Genomic DNA, 20,486 nt, shown 5'->3' with positions numbered 1-20,486 from the left:
TTTGAATGAAGAAACATGCCCACAAGTAGGGTTGTCAGATGATAATTTGATAAAGGAGGGCAGATGGGCCTAAAATGGAGGATTTTCTGTAAAAAAGGAGGACATTCAGAAATTAAAAGATTTTTTGTATTATTTTACTTTATTTTAATCATATTTAGCTTAGTTGCCAATTTTGGAAAGAAGTTCTTTGTTTTTTAACAAATAATTATAAAAATCTTCACATGTCATGTTTTTGAAGTTGTATTAAGTAAGAATTAAAGATTTAACTGACTGCACACTTAGTCTATTCCTCTTTTTGCTCCACTGAGTATTAATCAAAAATAAAACTCGCAGATCTTGAGCAGTTCTGAGAAACATTCAATGTTTTCAACACTTTTGAAGTAGATTGTCCACTGATCGTGCAACTTCAAATCATAATATGCTTCATATTCATCTGATTTTGATTTAAGAAATGAAATCAAGTTACAAAATTGATCTACACCTATGATGCTCAAGAATTCAATGCATGAAACTAAATCATCATATTCTAGGTTTTCGTTCTCTTTCAGCAATGTCATCCACTCAAAACATTTGAAATCTTCCAAGGTTTTTTACCCATTCCATAAAGTAATCTTCACAAGCCTTGTAAACACTTTAAAAATAACCCGCCAGTCCCGCCCGATGTTTAGCAAAAAGGAGGACATGTCCTACTTACAGTAGGTAAGGGAGGACGGGAGGACAAAACATGGAAAAGGAGGACATGTCCTCCTTTTGGATACCATCTGACAACCCTACCCACAAGTGACTTATTGTGTCATACTTATTATGCGTGTAACCTTATATGCCCTTCAGTGTGTTTAAACATGTTGTGCGCCTTTGAATGTGTGTATGCTTGTGAGTATATTGCATATTAGTTATATGTATCGTATTGTACTCACTTCAAATATTATTCTTCTATATACAGATATAGAAATAATAGAAATCACAATATAGAGGATAGCTCTATATTGTGATTTCTCATTATATATGTGTTTTAGCGTTATCTCTATTCGCTAAATAGTATAAAATAAAGTCGCTTTCCGCGTCTGAATGTCTGTACACTTAGTTCTTCTAAACTACACAAGGGATTTTGATAGGATTTTCACTATCATTTAGAGAATTTCTTCCGGATATATTTACAGAAAGTAGAGAAAAGTAGATGTTTTGTATTCATATCTTACTTTGCTAACGCTGGCTAAACCTTATGAGATACATCAAAATAATGTACTACGGAATTTTATATCTTAAAAAGGCCTACAGAAGAGTCCGCCATGGAAAATATTTAGCTCCAAGGTCCCTAAGGATAACCCCAACAACGCCGGGTACACTCCAGCTAGTAATTTATATTGTGAAATTGACCTACAGTTTAGCGGGTGCTTATAATGAAGAATAAAAATCCAAACAAAAAACAATAAACGGAAAAATAAAGCAAAATTCTTAACTCTATGAGCCTACCCTATTTTTATTTGTGTAGTGTTTAAAGTGAGTAATATTTAATATTTTCTGTAAAACCGATTTACTTTCAAAATCAATTGTGTGAGGCGCTTTCGTTATCTTGGGTTCCCCCCTACCCCCCCTCCCACCTCCTATAATGTTGTCATGTTTGTTTTAATTATTTTATAATGACGTGAATACTATTACGAAAATAAACAATTAGACAAAACCTGCCAACATCGTTGTAGACACACATCTTGGGACTACTCATTCGATGATTTGAATTATGAAAAAGACTAATTTTCCCCTGATCGAACGAATACATCTAGAGTGTTTTTCTCTGGAATTGTGTGGTCATTGATTTTTATTTATTTCTTGTGTGGTTATTATTTTCCCTTTACTATTATTATGTTCCCCGTGACTAAGAAAGATCTCTGCGGTTAGAAAATTCACTTGATAGAAAAAAAAATACAAAGCGTGCTCCTAAAATTTTGAAAAACACGCGTGGCTCTGTGACATGCGATAGATATGAAAAATTTCATTTTTTTATATCCTATTTAACTCAGATGTCAACAGTGTTGCCAAGTTAGCATATTATATGCTAAATTTGGCATAAATACCCCATGTTTAGCATAACTATTATGCTTTTAGCTTATAGCATATTTATTTGGCTTATTTTTACAGAAACATGAAAATAATAAAAACCAATTTTTTAACTAACAAAAATGATATCGATTGAAAAACTGGTGTCTCAATGGAGAAACATAGTTCACATTAAATCGGAATCCTTGACTTCCACTGTAGAGTTTTGGAATGAAATCATGCAATATAAAGATGCAGCTAATAATAACCCCTTCGGTGATTTATGTCAGTTTGCAATGTCTATTTTAACATTGCCGCATTCAAATGCGGACATTGAACGTGTATTTAACCAAATGAGTCTGGTCAAAACAAAACTCCGAAATCGTTTGGCGGTGAGAACCCTGAATGCCATTTTATACGTGAGATTTGGCCTAAAGAGAGCAGGAAAGTGCTGTTATTCTTACACTGTTCCAGACGAAGTACTACGCTGCATTGGGACCAAAGAAAGTTACGACTCCGTCTCTCAGCCTTCCACATCAGCTGCTGTTAATGAAGAAGATGAAGATGAAGATATTGATATTTTATCTCACTGATTTTATTTCTAAGTTAAATTTATGTAAGCTTTTATTTTGGCATTTTTTAAAGTAATTTAGCATATTTCTGGCATATTTTTCCCATCACTCTAGCATATTTTGAAGTAGTTGATTTGGCAACACTGGATGTCAGAGATTTTTGTTCTACTTTATTTAAAATATTTATTTAGTGGTGTTTTAAATGTTTTCACAACAGTCGCTTACGACTATTGATAATTTAATCGTTTTGTTGTTGTTTTATATTAGTGCGCTCCCTCTATCATTCATATTTAAATAGCTCCCTTTCAAACCACTTTCAGCAATCTTCGTTTTGGACGCTTGTAAAATTTGAGAGTTATTTACATTCGTCAGGTTGCTCTCTGGAAGAAACCTTGACATCATCATGAAGGTGGGAGTTCATTTCTCGTTTCTGAACATTTTATAAAATACGTTATGTACTTACAGACCGTTAGGGCTGAAAATAAAACGTTTATTTTGAGTTTTTATTCCAACAAGATGTTGCAATGCATGACCTAGTGATTCCAGGTTCATATTATATTGCAGTCACTTGTAATACAATATAATTGCAACGGTGTTATTACCTTGAATGGATTCTTAGCTAATGTTCAATTATTGGAATTACTTTTGAAGGTTAAACCCATCTTAGTAATATTTCATTGAAGAAGAAGATAATACTAATAAATCTGAACGAAACATCAAACAGACAAATAAAAAGGTAAGGGTCTCAACTGGGAATCGAACCCAGTATCTCCCTCTACCGGGACAATGTCTCTAACCACTCGGTCATTGGAACCTAATTAAGTCATTTTTGCCGATCTCATATTTCAAATTCAGAATTAACGGTATTATCTTCACCTAATTTTTTCATATTTTTGACACCTTTTTTTGACAGCTATCTTTTTTACAGCTATCTTTTTGAGAGCTATCTTTTTGACAGCTATCTTTTTGACGGCTATCTTTTTTACAGCTATCTTTTTGACAGCTATCTTTTATACAGCTATCTTTTTTACAGTTATCTTTTTTACCTACATCTATCTTTTTGACAGCTACTTTTATACAGCTATCTTTTTTATAGCTATCTTTTTTACAGCTTCTTATTGACAGCTATATTTTTGACAGCTATCTTTTGACAGCTACTTTTTGACAGCTATCTTTTTGAATGATCACAAATTTTTAATGAATGGGTTTCTAACCTACCTAGTGTCACGGATAAACATATTCAATTTTTATTTATATGGGACACCTATGGACTGCTACAAATAAATTCTTTAGAATTCTTTGTGTCATCGTGAACCAATCACTCACCACGAAGCAGCACACAACACAATATAGTTAGTTCAAAAGCACGTGATACCTCGAGGTTATAACTGTAGCCACAACACAGCGAATGTATAACCACTTTCAATATAGTTTTATTCATTAATTAAATTAAATAAAGATATTAAATTTCATTGAAACCTACTAAAAAAGCGAAAGTATCTCCTGTATTTTTCTCCCTTCCACATGCGAAAATTATGCAATACGCTTTGAAACAAAACTATGTTTACGTTATTGTTCTTATAAGTATGTTTAGTATGTACCCACCTACTTGTAGACGTAAAACGAGATCAGTTGGTTGTCGAATTGTGTGTGATAATAACAAGTAATTTGTTTTGATTTCTGTATTTTTGTACTGAATTGTATGTCACTCAATTTCAGACTTTCAATCAGTTTTTATTTGAACATTACCATTGAGGTAAGTACCTACAAACATTACAATAAATAAATATAATATATATTTGGTTGAAGCTTATTCCAGGTGACCGGATATACAAAAGTGGGATAATAATAATATAGTTCTTATCATTGCTTTAAGAACGTATCTCATCGCTAAAATAATATATTTTTTTATGTAAAGTTTACCTAATAATTTACCATGATAGTTTTAGAAAGAAAGATAATAATAATTTTCATTCTGGGATTCAGTTTGCCAGCATTTCTATGCAAAAAAAAGAAAAATCGAGTGGGACTTTTTATTTTTGGTATCGTCTAATGATATTTTACCTTCTTTTTTTATAGGAAAAAGCAACATATTGAATAGCCAAGATGTCTTCCAGAAAATTGGAGCGAACTTTGGTGTCACTTTTCTGAAGTAAATGGAGGGATGCGCTGGAACAGGCTGCATGGGAAATGGCACTATTGCCTGGACAGGTCCAGCGGCCTGCACCTTCCGTGTCCTTTGCGGCACCCATTTTAACGATTTTATTAGTGACTTGTAAAATTTTATTTTTATTTTTGTTCGTAAAATAACACATTTATTAAAAAGTTTGTAACATGTTTATTTTGTGGTACGACATTTTTTTTACTAAAGTTACTCCAAAGCTCTCCTCGCTTTAAGAACTCTGTGCTATAAAGTGTGAAACTTACAAATACAGGTTTTCTAAGTAAAGTTATAAATGTACTTCTGCAATGTACAAAATAAATCCCTATATTTTATATTTTTGTGTGTTTATTTAAAATGTTTTTGAACACATTTATTTGAATGCCAAGAAAATCCTTCATTATTGCTTTCTTTGAGGTTCCTAAATGTGAGCATTCTAGGTACAAAACTAAAACAAAGTGTCGAATCAAGGAATTAAATTAATTAGATCACTTGACCAGTTGAATAAGACTGATTGAATTGATTCATTATTGTGAATGAATCTGCCCATGTCTAGTATACATCACACCCATTCGTAATAGCCAGGTACCTACCCACCTTCCTCTTTCTCATTTCCTTTCCCTCCCCACTACCTTCAGCCCCATAACATGCACCAATTGAGGATGCCATAGTCGTATTGGCTCCAGTCGGTCTGTAGCAGTTGGGACTCTTATGCGGCAAAAGTTTCCATTCAAATTCGGTAAATGGAATATGGAATTAACAGCAAAGAAAGTGGGGGAGAGGAATAAGAAAAAAGAGGAAAATTGGGAAGTGCCTGCCTGTTCAGATCTAGTAATTAAACATACGTATACTTTTCACGCGACGTTTCGATTCTTCACCAGGGCGACACTGAGAGTAACTAACTAACTCAACTCGGGAATGAGTGAAAATAAGATATTATATTGTTTTATTCAAATTCTGGATGCGGAATAACAAATATAAATTAAAATTCATTTTAATTGCCAGAATTCAAACTCGTTCCAATTCAACTCTGTGTCCAAAGTCAAAGAATGTGGCAATATATACCTATAGCACGGAGGTCATTGTGATTCTATTGTTAATTGAGAAAAGTTTATAATATTACATATTTTGATAACCACCGACTCGCATCAATAAACTGTGATAAATATTATCCATTAATGTCAGCTTCATGAAGACATTACATTCTTTAAGGGGGTGAAGTGTGACAAAATCACGTTAACATATTGTCCGCAGCTAGCTCAGAATAGTACTTAAATATATTGCTGTTTTTATACTTACCTCTTCAGTCGTATGTTCTGCCTTCTCGCCAATTCGTGTCGCTTGGGTGGGAGCAAGGGAGGTGAATTTAATTAATAACATCTATTAATTATGAGTCTCTATTATAATTAGGTTTGCCAAGTGTTAATACTAAATCTAAATTATAATTAGATCTACTTACATCTATAACTTAACTAGTTGTCATATGGTTCGGATTACTTCTCCACTATTCACATTTGTCATTGTTCACAGTTACTACACTGTTATCACTGAGTTGGTTCTGTTCGTTGGCCTTAGTAAGGCCGAAGTCCTGGGTGGCAGCTTCTGCAACCAAATGCAACTCAGGCCTCCCGGCCGCGTCTGGTCACCGCACTTACTTTGCCTCCCGGCTGCGTCTGGTCAACGCACTTACTTTGCCTCCCGGCCGCGTCTGGTCACCGCACTTACTTTGCCTCCCGGCCGCGTTTGATCACCGCACTTGCTTCGCCTCCCGCCCAGCATTACGTGGCTGGGCGGAGGATAACATATCTTGAAAATCACTTTCTCTAACTCGACTGTAACTTCTTCATCCACCGCCCAGCATCACACCGCTGGGCGGGGAGCGCGTACTTCACCACCACTCCTGTCTCGGTTTCCTCTCTCTCCCGCCTCGATCTTGACTGTCCTCCCTCCTTGAGCTCGTAGGACCTGTCGCCCTACCCCGCACTTCTCACTTACTTCTTTAAACCCCCCGTCTGTCAACACTTGTCTTTGCCGCACACTGCGGGACACTCTCAGTTTATATCTCAAATTTATTTGTGACGAAATTTGATTCGTCACAGAAGGTTTTTTTTTAAATTTAACGCCAATATAATGTAAAGTAAAAATACAAAATAAAGATATAAAATAAAAATATAAAGTGATGTACTTTGTTTTCAGTCCTCCTCACTATGTATTCCTGTTCCGAGGCGGACTGTAGGTTGTTGTATGTGTGTTGATCATGATTTCCTCATCTTCTAATTTGTTGGTTCCCACAAAATATAAAATAAATTAAGCAAAAAGTATTTATGTTTGTAGTCTGTAGGTTGCCTTGGGGTTACTTCATAAATTTAATGATTTCCTCATCTTCATGTTTAGTTAGCCATAATTTGATGTCTTTTTTAAACTTTTCTATATCCATGGTGTTTTTAATTTCAATAGGAAGGGCATTATATAATTTTATGGAATGGAAATAGTGTTTTTTCTGGCCGAAAGATGTATTTAATTTTGGAATGTTTAGTAGATTTGAGGATTTCGTCCTTGTAGTTTAGGTGTGTTGTTCAGCAAGGTACTCATATTTTTCTTTAAAATTGTGTAGTGCATTTTTTACTACAGTTTTATAATGCTGAACACGTTAATTTTTTTTTTAATTTTTTGATTGAGATCTTATGGGTGCTTTCAGGATTATTTTTATTATTACTTTCTGTGTTTTAACGAGCTGCTTCATGTTAAGGTTTGAGGCAGATTCCCATCCAATAATCCCATATTCTATGCGTGATTGGCAAAGAGCATTGTAGACTTTCTATAGATCATTTTTATTCAGTATATTGCGTACGTTTCTAACGTAGTATATGAGCTTTGTAAGTTTCTTTGTAATGCTATTTATGTGAGTGTCCCATCGAAGAATTTCATCGATTTCAACTCCGAGATATTTTATGTTTCTAGAGTGTGTTATGGTGGGGCAGTGACATGATTGACAATCGTGTATTTTGAGAGCGTAATCCTCAGCTAGTTGTACTCTGGCCGTTACAGGAAATGTTAAGTATTTCGTTTTGTTGACATTTTAAGCCATTTTTGCAGAAGTAGGTACAAGCCCATGTTCAGCTTTTTTGTAATTGGTTACCCAATCACTTTCATTAAATAAAATAACGGTGTCGTCGGCAAAACTAATTATTTTTCCTTTGGTGTGTAAGTTGCAGATATCGTTAATATAAATGGATGATCTGCAGTCTCTCGTATGATTTAAGATTTTCACGGCCAAAAGTATTTTTGTTATTTGTTTTTGGGGTATTATGCCGTGTTGCGCTAACTCCTTCTTTAGCCAACGTTTCGGACAGCATTGCAGTGTCCATCATCAGGGCAGATGTGTTATTTGAGGTTGTGTTAAAATGTGAGCTTATGTATGAGGTTGTGATACCGTGTTGCCAGCTCCAACCCTCTGAGCTAATATTAACGTATCATTTTATTTTTTTATTTTTTATTTAAAGTGGTTTTCTTCGTTTAGCTCTGGTGTATCCGTCAATTACCGGATACCAAGAACTATTAAGCTTAGCTCCATCGTCTCTATTAATGTTTACGGGATTTTTATGAATTTCAATGGCCTCCGTAATCAGCCGTGCTCTATAAGTTTTCGGTCTCCCCAGGATTTCAGGAACAAATCCAAAGTAATGCCCGGTGTCAATCAAATGCTCGGCAATTGCCGATTTGTCAGGGTGGCCGAGTTTACAAGCTCTGAAGTGTTCTGAAATCCTTTTGGAGATAGTCCGCTCTGTCTGGCCTACATAGACCTTGTCACATCCGGAACAGCTGAGTTTATACACTCCATCTGTTTCCAGAGGAAACTTAGTCTTTGCAGACCTCAGTAAGTCCTGTATCTTTGTTGTTGTTCCGAAGACAGTCTTGATATTTTCCTTTCTCAATAGCCTGGCAATTTTGTCTGTCACATTGTGCACATAAGGCAGGAAAGCACAGCCTTTCGACTCTTGTTCAATTCTGTCTTCGTTTGGTGCAGATTTGGCTCTTATGATTTGCCTTGTCTGACTTGCTGGGTAGCCGTTACGCTCCAGTGCATCGGTCAGCTTCGTAAGTTCCGCTCCGATTTTATGTTCTTCACATATTCTGGTCGCTCGGGTCACCAATGTATGGATAAGTCCTCTCTTCTGCGCTGGGTGGTGGTGGGAATCAGCGTGTAAGTACCGATTCGTATGGGTTGGTTTCCTATATACAGTATGCCCTAGGCTACCATCGTGTTTCCGCATCACCTCCACATCTAAAAAGGGCAGGATTTTATCTTCGTTTTCCAGTTCCATTGTGAATTTAATTTTGCTGTGGAGAGAATTAAGATGATCCAGGAATTCGTTTAGTTTCTCCGTTCCATGAGGCCAAATGGCGAAGACATCGTCGACGTAGCGCCACCATACTTTAGGGACAGCCGAAGCTGTGTCGAGTGCCACTTCTTTAAACTTCTCCATAAAAAAGTAACATAAAGACGAGGGAACTAGTGAAAGCTTCTAGCATCAGGAAAGAGGATTGGTCTAAGCTTTTTGTAAAAGCCTCTAGAACTCCTGCCCTGTACGGTCTCCCAAAAATACATAAAAAGGAAATCCCAATGAGACCGATTGTTAGTGCTATTGGTGCTCCTACATACAAACTTTCCCAATACCTCTCGAGATTACTGCAGATGCAAACTGGAAAAACCGAATCGTGGATTAAGGATTCAACAGATCTGATTAGTAAGCTCAAGAAAGTTAAGACTGAGGAAGAAGATATTCTGGTCAGCTTTGACGTCGTGTCACTTTTCACAAATGTGCCTCTAGAAGACTCCATGACAATGCTAAGGGAGATATATGAGGAAGACATTTGCAAACTTTTTGAACACTGCCTCAAAACGGGTTACTTCGCGTTTCAGGGTGAACTATTTGAGCAATTGGAGGGAGTTGCGATGGGCAGTCCGTTATCGCCAGTACTAGCCAACTTTTTTATGGAGAAGTTTGAAGAAGTGGCACTCGACACAGCTTCGGCTGTCCCTAAAGTATGGTGGCGCTACGTCGACGATGTCTTCGCCATTTGGCCTCATGGAACGGAGAAACTAAACGAATTCCTGGATCATCTTAATTCTCTCCACAGCAAAATTAAATTCACAATGGAACTGGAAAACGAAGATAAAATCCTGCCCTTTTTAGATGTGGAGGTGATGCGGAAACACGATGGTAGCCTAGGGCATACTGTATATAGGAAACCAACCCATACGAATCGGTACTTACACGCTGATTCCCACCACCACCCAGCGCAGAAGAGAGGACTTATCCATACATTGGTGACCCGAGCGACCAGAATATGTGAAGAACATAAAATCGGAGCGGAACTTACGAAGCTGACCGATGCACTGGAGCGTAACGGCTACCCAGCAAGTCAGACAAGGCAAATCATAAGAGCCAAATCTGCACCAAACGAAGACAGAATTGAACAAGAGTCGAAAGGCTGTGCTTTCCTGCCTTATGTGCACAATGTGACAGACAAAATTGCCAGGCTATTGAGAAAGGAAAATATCAAGACTGTCTTCGGAACAACAACAAAGATACAGGACTTACTGAGGTCTGCAAAGACTAAGTTTCCTCTGGGAACAGATGGAGTGTATAAACTCAGCTGTTCCGGATGTGACAAGGTCTATGTAGGCCAGACAGAGCGGACTATCTCCAAAAGGATTTCAGAACACTTCAGAGCTTGTAAACTCGGCCACCCTGACAAATCGGCAATTGCCGAGCATTTGATTGACACCGGGCATTACTTTGGATTTGTTCCTGAAATCCTGGGGAGACCGAAAACTTATAGAGCACGGCTGATTACGGAGGCCATTGAAATTCATAAAAATCCCGTAAACATTAATAGAGACGATGGAGCTAAGCTTAATAGTTCTTGGTATCCGGTAATTGACGGATACACCAGAGCTAAACGAAGAAAACCACTTTAAATAAAAAATAAAAAAATAAAATGGTACGTTAATATTAGCTCAGAGGGTTGGAGCTGGCAACACGGTATCACAACCTCATACATAAGCTCACATTTTAACACAACCTCAAATAACACATCTGCCCTGATGATGGACACTGCAATGCTGTCCGAAACGTTGGCTAAAGAAGGAGTTAGCGCAACACGGCATAATACCCCAAAAACAAATAACAAAAATGCAGTCTCTCGTGTCTAGGATGAACGAAGTATGCGTCAAGAATGAGTTAATGATGAATGTAAGTAAGTCTAAAGTAATGGTGTTTGAAAGAGAAAGTACGAAAACAGTGTGCAATATAGCTGTGAATAAGGAATTCTTGGAGCAGGTGGATGAATTTGTGTATTTAGGAAGCATGTTTACGAGAGATGGGAAGGCTGACAGAGATATTGAAAGAAGTAAGGAGTAAATGCAGGTAACTCCATTAATGGAGGACTGAACGCAGTTGGCGCTAACAAAAAATTGTCCAAAGAAGCGAAGTTAGCAGTCCACAATGGAGTGCTGGTACCTACCCTGATGTTTGAATGTGAGGCATGGAACTGGCAAAGAAAGGATGAAAGTAGATTGAATGCTGTTGAAATGAGATCCTTGAGGCGTATGTGTGGTAAAACCATGTATGATCGTGTGAGGAATGAGGATATCCGCAAAGAGTGCAAGGCTGATGTAAGCGTAATGAGTAAGATCAAAAAAGGGACGCTTAGATGGTTTGGGCATGTAGAGCGAATGAGCGAAGAAAGGAGTGTAAGGAGAATATACGACGCAAATGTGAATGGTAGCAGAAGTTGGGGACGCCCTAGGAAGACATGGTACGACCAAGTGAATCAGATACTTGAGTCGGGCCATGTCAAGAGTCAGAACAATAGAAGAGTATGTATGAGACGATGTATGAATGTGAATGAGGCAAGGAGTGTGTGCCAAGACCGAGTTGTTTGGCGGTCCGTCCTCTCTGCCTACCCCTGCGGGGAAACGGCGTGATGGTTAGTTAGTTAGTTAAATCACAAATAATAAAGGTCCTAAGACACTTCCTTGCGGTACACCATATTTTATTGGGAGAGGTTGACTTTTATGCTTTTCAATTTTAACACACTGTGTACGTTCTGGCATGTAACTTATTAGCAGGTTTAATGTTATGTTTGATATCCCGATTTTTTTTTAGCTTCTTGAAAAGGATTTTATGGTCTATTGTATCAAAGGTCTTTTGTAGGTCTATAAATATCGCTAAAGATTTATTTCCCCCGTCTAAACTTTTCGTGATCGTATTTATGATATCGTCTATGTCGTCGGTAGTACTCAGGTTTTGTCTAAAACCATACCATAGAGTTTTCGATAGTAGGTTATCTTCTAGGTACTTCAAAAGTTGTATTTTTAGCATTTTTTCCAATATTTTAGAAAAGGTACTTAGAAGGCTTATCTGTCGAAAATTATTGATATCATTTTTACATCCTAGTTTATATATAGATATGACAGTTGCTACTTTAAGGGACGTGGGAAATATGCTTTTAGTTATAGACAAATTGATTAGATGTGTCAGTGGGAAGGCAATTTCTTTGTTTGTTTAGATATTTTATTGCATTTGTTGAGATTACTTCATCCCCCGATGATACATTTGGTTTTAAGGAAGTAATTATGTTGTTGATTTCGTCAACGGTTATTTGTTTGAAATTTAGTTCCCTTTCCAGATTGCTAGCTTTATTTGGTTCGACTGCATCATTATCACAAGGTGTAATTTGTTTTGCTAATTTTGATCCAATGTTTCAGGGTTTTCAGCAAGTAGAGTGGGAACCTGGTTTATGTTCAGTTCATCGATTTTTGATGTATTTCTGGTGGATATAGAATTGGTCGTGTACTGGACACCTACGCCAGTGACATCGACTGTAAATGCCGGTTTCCTCTCGGGAGTACCTTAGGTAAGGATTTTCAAAGAAACACAACTTGCGAATGTCGTCGGACAACTGACTGGCTATGCCAGTTATTTGCATATTTATTGAGTTCAAATCCAACACGTGTTAATGTACAGCAATTATATTACTTATCTCCAGAGATGTGCTTTATTTCAAATAAATCCATTTCAAATGGAAATGCAAAATGCAAAATGGGTATTTTCCATTTTGCATTTTAAATGCTTTTCTAAAAACCATTTTGCATTTTGCATTTTAAATGCTTTTCTCAATGCATTTTCCATTTTAAATGCTTTTTTGCAACATTCTTCCTACTATCTCCACTCATCTTTTTTACATAAGCCCCAAATATCAGTCGGTCCTCAACCTCGCTATGAGAGATAATTTACATTTGTCCAAGTTGCTCCCCGGTAGGAGCCCTGGCAATTGAGTGATACCATTAAAAAAAATACTGAACATGGAGCCATGACGCTGTAATATTAAATGTTAGATAGCAGTTTCTATGTTTTTACGTTGGCAACATTAGTCCCGCGCAAATTTTTTGTGGTTTCATAATTTGTAGTCGTGGTGTTTTTGGATTTACCATCATGTAATATGTTTGTTCTACATTGATGTCCATTATTAAATGACAAAATTATTTAAAAATTCTATAATTATTTTAATTGTTTGACCTGAGAAACCATTTTGCATTTTCAATGCATTTTGAAAATAGGTTTTTTTTCATTTTGCATTTGAAATGCTTTTCTAAAAACCATTTTGCATTTTGCATTTTCAAATGGAAAAGTTTTGACCCATTTCCATTTTGCATTTCAAATGGTTTTGGGTACCCATTTTGCACATCTCTGCTTATCTCTAAACAGGAGGAACCAAAAAAAATAACCAAATTTTAATTACTACGGTTAAATCCCATTTGACACGTGACGGACGTGATACGTGTCCGGTGATAAGCTTCAAAAGGGATTCGGCGTCGTTAAATGCGTGATAACAGTAAATATTCATTTCCTTAATTATTTTAATAATTATGTAGGTACATCCACCTGCTGTCCGGTACAGGTCGCTTCATTTAAAATTTGCCACATTTTTCTGGGAATATCGTTAAATGCTTCTATTTTATTTTTATGGTAGGATTCTTTTGTGGTGTTAATGATGTTTTTGCAAATGTTTCTATATCTTTTGTAGTGTCCTAGTTTGTGTATAGGTATCATAATATTCCGCTATAAGTTTAAAGTATTTTATATAACTCCATATTGCTCGCCTTACAATCCCATACATACCTCTCATAACTAAAAAGATAATATAAGTGTGGACGTAGCGACCAGGCTATATTTGAAAATTATGCGACCCCCTCTCTAACCTACGGAAGGGGTCATTGAAGAAGAAAATAATACTGACAAATTAAAACAAAACACAGAAAAATTTAGAGTATCTTCAACTCTGGAACGTGAGGCAAGTAAACTACTTAAATATTATTTTAAAGGAATAAATTGTGAAATAACACAAATTCATCTAATCAAATTTTAACCTTCGACCTTCGAATTGCTAGTCGAGAGCCTTACTCCACAGAGGCCATCGAGTGAAAATGAAAACAGAAATCTGTTTTTGAGGTACCTACCCATAAATAAACCACTCTCGAGGTACCTATCAAATATTGTCCTTGAATATTGAGGAAACATAATCACGCAAAAGTGGATTTTTTATTAAAACAATACTCACCAAATATAACAATAATTAATCGTTCTTTACATGTCCTTCACCTCTTAAAAAGACATCTGAATAACTCCATTGAAGAAAGAAACGAAAGTAATATTGTTTATACTACGACCATATCATATTCCCACACTTCCCACAGCTGCAGCTCGCAAGTCGAGTGCATAAATAAACCACTCTGTCGAGTGATTAGCACTAAAAGGGCAAAGGGGGGTATACGAAATGAGTTTGCTTATAAAAAATGATTTTAGCCTTTTCATTAAAACTAAAAAAAAATTAATCATAGTTGTATCAAATTAGTTGACCATCTGGTCAATATAATACTACTGCGTAGTAAGTACTGTTATATCTTTTTAATAAAATGTTTTATTTCATTTTGTACAATTCTTTAAAACTTGATATAATTTTCCATTCAAAAAATCAATCACACAACCGACTGAAAAGCCAATAAATTTGTGTCCAAAAAAAAAATATATTTTGGTATCCTCCGCAATGAGATCTAATTTCGCTAAAAAAATATTGTGTATTGGTTATTTGTTCAGACCAGACATCTCGTGGTTTTCTTTTTTCCGCTGCAAAAAGTATACTTAAATAATCAATTAACACACCGTTTTGTTAATGCGAGATTTTTTTAGATAAATTTAAGAAGCTTGTTTGAAAGTTAACTATTACATTTATAGATCAATTGTTATTCAGTAAAATTATTTTAAAATGATTTGTTATTGATAGGTTTTCCATTTAAGAGTTTTTAGAATATTGCCAATTCATAACGTCTAGAATATTTTAGTGTGCTGTGTTTCAGCTTATTTCACATGCATAAGCATTGTTTATAATTAGTTATGAACAATAAAAAAACGCAATATAAATTGCAGATATTATGTGGCGTTTCTCGCAAAATTGAAATAGAACTATTTTCAGAGTAATTAATTAGCAACTAAACGAAAAATAAAAAGCCTGATTTCATACAGCTGTTAAGGAGATATTAAGAAATGGTTTGCATATACGTAGAATTTATAAATCGACATTTAAAAACCAATAAAACACCACGTCATTAAAACACACCGTTTTGGTTGGTACGACTAATCTGCTGATTAATAACAACCAGTCTACGCTAGTAAAAATCTATGATCTAAATTTTCTACATCAGGGTCGCCAATTCGTGGAGAATTCCCCAAAATGCTGGAAATTTCAAAGATTAAGAATTGGGTTTTTTGCGAGAACGTGCGGGGATTGTAGGCATTTCTTGATTATCTAACCATATTTAAACTAAAAAAAAAACAATTTTTAAAGCCTGAACGAAAGAAAAAATCTGAAAATGACTAGATAGTTAAAAATAAATGCTGATTTCAATAGAATCTCATTCCATTTTGGAGGTAAAGGAGCTTGTGGGGAATTTGAAAATGTCTTCGTTTATTGTGGGTACCTATTATAGAATATATGCATTGGCAACTCTGGTCCACATTCATATTTGAACGGATGAAAATGTTTTAATGCGGGTTTTTAAACACTGGTAAATTGTTAATCAGGTACCGTTATGGGTGCATTTTTACACTTTGATTCAATACGAAAGCATTAGTGACGAGATGGTAACATTTTTCCTAGTATTCTTCGATGTGAAAAGCGGGTAATCTTACGAATAAAAAACGTCTCGACTCCCATACAAAATAGAGCGCCGGTTGAAAAAAACGTAGGCTTTTTGACTGGTGACGACACGGGTCACTTCCACAGATTTGATGCGTTTTTGGGAGACCCGAAAATTCAAACTTTGTAAATTATTTAAACTTTTAAAAATAACTGTAACAATAAAAATAAATAAAGATGGTCATTGTAAAAATAAATAATAACAAAATGGACTGCAGTTCCTCATTGTCCCCCGGTCTCCCCTTCTTGTTTTTAACCTACTCTTGGTTAAACATCCCACAAGCACCACAATTTGACACTGGCTAGAGAAGAGAAGCCATTTAAAAAAAAAATTCCATGGATTCCGTCAGAAGTGGTTGTTAAAGGTCGAAACACATTATTAAAACCCGACGCGACCCGATGAAACGCGATGCGTGTTGAGTCGAATCAAATGTATTGTTTTCTTATGACCAGAAACACACTATGAACATCCGACATGGCGTCGCGTCGGATGTTCATAGTGTGTTTCTGGTCATAAGAAAACAATACATTTGATTCGACTCAACACGCATCGCGTTTCATCGGGTCGCGTCGGGTTTTAATAATGTGTTTCGACCTTAAGTGAGTGGATGGTGAGTGGTTAGTTTATGGTCAGATGGTATATTTATGGTCAGAATCGATGTTTAGCGCGCGCTGCCGAATGTCATCGAAACCATTTTCAAATTTAAAATATTCGTTTTGACATAGTGGATTTATGGTTTTGACTCGTTTCTTTGTGAAATTGGTAATAATTCGGTCGACGATTAGCAGCAGTTCTGTAATCCGATGTAAACAATATAATTATTATTGACGTTTGTTTTATTGTTATTTAGTGCAATCGTTTTCCTCGACTGGATGAAGTTTTTGAAGAATCTCCAATCTAAAAAATAATTTTAGTAAATTAACGTAATCTGGTTGTTTGGAAGCCGTCCGAAGTTTGATAACATTCATTTTGATATTAAAAAGATTAATCTTAACCCATATACGAATATAAAGTATGATTTCACCATTTTCACGATCAAAAGTATTACAGTGATTTATTTTTGGAGTATTATGCCGTGTTGCGCTGTCTTCTTTAGTAAACGTTTCGGACAGCCTTTATAGTGTAATCATCTTTACACATCTGCCCTGATGATGGACTGACGTTGGTTAAAGAAGGAGGTAGCGCAACACGGCATAATACCCCGAAATAAATCCTATGAAATATCTGATTATCTTAAACAAAAATCGTTTCCTGGTGTAATTTGCAGTAAAAAACCATCATGGCTGATCGTTTCCAAGAAAGAAATAAGAATGTCCAGGTGAGATATAGTAGTCATAATCTACTTATACCCTCGCACTCCGACACTTTAAATTCCTATAGAAATATAGGTTGTTTTTGAAAATAATATCTATATATTTGTAATGCCGAAGCGGTAATTGTATGAAATTCGCTCAATAGAAAAAAAATATGCTCGCAAAGTATGCTCCGAAAATGATTAAAAACACATTTTGTTGTGTTATTTTAACATGTTATAGGTATGAAAAAAAATCACAGTGTATCTTTACATGCAACTTAGGCATCTGTCGAGAGATTTTTGCTCTATTTTGAATGAGTCGTGTTTTATTAAATATTTTCACAATTTTCGCTTAATTATTATCGTTTTTTAATAGAATCCAACATTCATATTTACATATCTCCCTTTCAAACCATATATTTTTTATTTAATATAGATATAAGTGGGTACAATGGTGTTATATAAATTACATATAGGTACAACATATATTTATAATCGCAATCTCTCCAAAGAAGAAATTGGTTCTTGTGCTTGGTGAGTGAGTTGCACTAATTATAAGGAAAATAGAATAACATTATGCAACAATCATATATATATATATATAATTGTTGCATAATATATATATAATAGGAACAGTTGAAACTTCTGGATCATCTATATGTGTAGGTGTACATATATAGGATTCTGGTACATACTAAATATTGAACAATTAAGAGAGTAATTAGAAACATCTAAATAAAGTAGAGATGAATATAGACTGATAATAAACATAAAGAAAGGAAAAAACAGACAATTATTTAGTTAATTATTCCTGACAAGTATAACTTCAGTTTGTTAATATCTTTTAATTTCTTTATTTCAATCGGAAGGTTGTTGACATACTTTGCATTAGTTTAGTATTTTGATGTTGTATTGGTATGTTTTGGTATGTGGATTTCAAAGTTTTTGATGATATTATATTTGTGCATTTGGATAATTGCATTTTTCTTGAAGATATCCTCTAATATTATAGAAGATTCTTCTTCTTTTTGAACGCTTACCTCAGAGCCTCAACAAATGGTTAGAATTGGATGGGAATGCTGTCGTTGTTCTGTCGGTATACAGAAAGAAGTAGTTAATAAATGGGATTGACGCCATAAAAAGTGGCTTTATTTAACAACTCGGTTGTGGGATGATTTGCCAGCCCTGTGTTTCCTCCCTCCTACAATCCGGGTCTCTTCAAGACCCTCCACATAGAATCTCCAACGATGACCTATCCAAGTTGATAAGATAACATTATTTGCAGGAAACACACTCGACCGATGATGAATCAATGGAAGAACAGATTGTAAGACAAGAATCGTGTGAGTTAAACTTTTTTTTCAGTACTTATATATATAACAGATTATGGAAATAACACCTTATTTCAATAATTACTGCAAGTAACAACTATTACTTGCACAAAATAGGTTATGTAAGCGTAATGAGTAAGATTAAGAAACGGATGCTTACATGGTTTGGGCATGTAGAGCGAATGAACGAAGAAAGGAGTGTAAGGAGAATATGTGACGCAATTGTGAATGGTGGAAAAAGTCGGGGATGCCGGAGGAAGACATGGCACGATCAAGTTAATCATATATATATGATATATATATATATATATATATATATATATATCATATATACATATATGATATATATATATATATATATATATATCCCGCTACATTTGTTGCGTCCGACCCCTAAAAACTCCATAGCATTGCAGCGTCCACCGACTTACAGCGTCCGATATACGGACGCTACAATGTTTTGACCTCAAAATTGGCCAGAACGATGCTTACCCCATGTAGAATCGTATGGCAAAAATTTTTGTGGAAGCAAAAAATCTCTCAGAATGTCTGGAAACGAATATTGAACGTTTGACATTTTGCCGACAGGTTCGCTACACGATGTATATACTAAGCAGTGTATGTTTTTATTCATTTCTACGATCTTGCCGCGTCCACGAAGTAATATAATTTTCGATACATAACGACGATCTTGCTGCGTCTACGCATTACGTCGATAGTATTGCGTCCTCGAGACCGATTACGAGTAGATATTGTTTTATATACATAACGACGGTCGTGCTGCGTCCACGCATTACGTCGATAGTACTGCGTCCCCGTAGCCGCTCATGAAAATATACTATTTTTAACTCATAATGACAATTATGGTGCTTCCATACATCACGTCGATAGTATTGCGTCCCAGTGAACGATAACGAGTAGATATTATTTTGAATATATAACGACGGTCATGCTGCATCTACGCATTACTTTGATAGTATTGCGTCCCCCTGGCCGATCACGCTGAAATTTTATTATGAATACATAACGACGGTCTTGCTGCGTCTACGCATTACGTCGATAGTACTGCGTCCCCGTGGCCATTCGGAGTACATTGTTAAATATTATTTGAGCGTTTGGTTAAGTAAATCATTAGATTTGGCAACATTTGGTTAATTTACAACGATGCCGCTTGATACTCAGAACTAAGAATCGTCTTGCGTGGTTTTTAATGCATAACGACGATTTTGCTGCGTCCACGCATTACTTCGATAGTACTGCGTCCCCATGGCCATTCACGAGTACATTTTTATAAATTATTTGAGCGTGTGGTTGAGTAAATCATCAGATTTGGCAACGTTGGGTTAATTTACAACGATGCCGCTTGACACTAAGAACTAAGAAGCATCCTGCGTAGTTTTTTATGCATAACGACGATCGTGATGCGTTTACGCATTACGTTGGTAGTATTGCGTCCGTTGTTGTTTTTTTTAAAAGAAAAAGCGTTTTTTTTGGGAGCGAAACCCGGTCGGCACAAAGTATAAAAAATAAAAGTGGTGTTTACAAAGTTATTGTTTTATTTTAAATTAAATATTGTTGTCAATTAAACAAACAATTTATAAGTTCCCGAATATTATCTGAATATAAAATAAATCTTATAGAATAAAATAAAAACCTCAAGATATGAATTGAAATCTAGCAAGAATATCGTAACACAAATTGTGAGGATTATTATTAATATATTCATAGAATTATAACTATATATTTTATCACACCTTCATAAATGCAATGAAAACTTTAACTTAAATGAAATCAACAAAAAATCAAAATATAGAAGAATACGTATGTG

The sequence above is a fragment of the Hesperophylax consimilis genome, chromosome 29 (genome assembly GCF_061612785.1).
Source record: "Hesperophylax consimilis isolate HC1 chromosome 29, BYU_Hcon_1.0, whole genome shotgun sequence".
Classification (NCBI taxonomy): Eukaryota; Metazoa; Arthropoda; class Insecta; order Trichoptera; family Limnephilidae; genus Hesperophylax; species Hesperophylax consimilis.
Note: the sequence above shows the minus strand (reverse complement) of the source record.